This window comes from Vulpes lagopus, chromosome X (genome assembly GCF_018345385.1).
Source record: "Vulpes lagopus strain Blue_001 chromosome X, ASM1834538v1, whole genome shotgun sequence".
NCBI classification, from domain to species: Eukaryota; Metazoa; Chordata; class Mammalia; order Carnivora; family Canidae; genus Vulpes; species Vulpes lagopus.
This window is the reverse complement of record NC_054848.1, coordinates 104,909,877-104,911,223: the sequence shown is the minus strand read 5'-3', so window position 1 is coordinate 104,911,223 and position 1,347 is coordinate 104,909,877.

Below are 1,347 nucleotides of genomic sequence, written 5' to 3'. Positions count from 1 at the left end.
TCTCTCATGATAAAATAAATAAAATCTTTTAAAAAAAAAGAAATATTTCATTCAGTCAAGTGGTCAACAAATATTTTTCAAGATCAGTACTGTGACAATCAACGAGCTTATTGTTTGGTAGGAAAGAAAGGGGGAAATAAAGTCCAGCCTTCAGAGAGAAAGGGACACTTTTGAGCAAGGCCTTAAGGACAGGACTTCCTTACAGTGGCTTGAGATGACATTTAAAGCAGGGAATGGTGGGGCAGAGAATAATATTAATGAAAATGAAGCTTCTTACAAAGCTTCTTATGTACACGGTTGCATTTGATCCTCACAGGATAGTGAGATGCATTGTCTATCTAAACAAGAGCTTACTTGAATGGAGCATATAGTCAAACAACCAGGTAAAATCCTGCTAACAATCTGTGCCGGTTACAAGGAAGCAAATGGCTGTTGTCTCTGATGATGCGAGACTCATCTGATGGGAAATTTTCAGCCCGGTGGTCATGTCAGAGTCAAACTAGAGGATTTCCTAACCTGTTGGTCTACCCATAATGTTCCTATATGGTAAAAATAAAATATTCTGGATTTATTATTATTATTATTATTATTTTAAAGATTTATTTATTTGAGAAAGAGAGTGTGCACCCATGAGGGGAGTGAGGCAGAAGGAGAGGGAGAGAATCTCCAGCAGATGCCCTACTGAGCACAGAGCCTGATGCAGGGTTTGATCTCACGACCCTGAGATCATGACCTGAGCAGAAATCAAGAGTCGGCCACTTAACTCACTGAGCCACCCAGGCACCCCCTAGATTTATTATTTTTATTATAATTTTCTGAAAACATTATTTTCTCCTCTAAAGTGGGCATAATCCTCCCCATTCATTCATTGAGCAACTATTTACTTATCGAGTGCCAAGCTCTTTATTAGGCATTATTGGATATCCAAATTTAAGTCCAACTTGGATATTTATATGAATGGATATTAAATACCCCCAAAACAGAAAAAAAATGCAGAGACATTATTCAATGTATCATTTGTTTGAATTTCGGTGGCTGAAAAAAGCAGAAGTAGGCCAGAGAAAAGAAAAATCTCTGAATCCCTGTTACTGTGAACTTTTCCTACAATAAAAGCTCACATTTACACTTTAGAGTTTATAAAAAATGCTACCATGCTCTGTGCATTGCTTCAGTGAATCCCCTGATAACTGCCCCACGAGGGAAGTATTTTCATAGAGATTCGGCAATGCAGAGGACTTTGTGTAGCATCACATAGCAAGTCAGTGAGTCAGGACTCAGACCCTCATCTCCTAACCATGGTTGACCCTGAGATATTCCACCTTAATCCCTCCTCAAGGAACGACATGC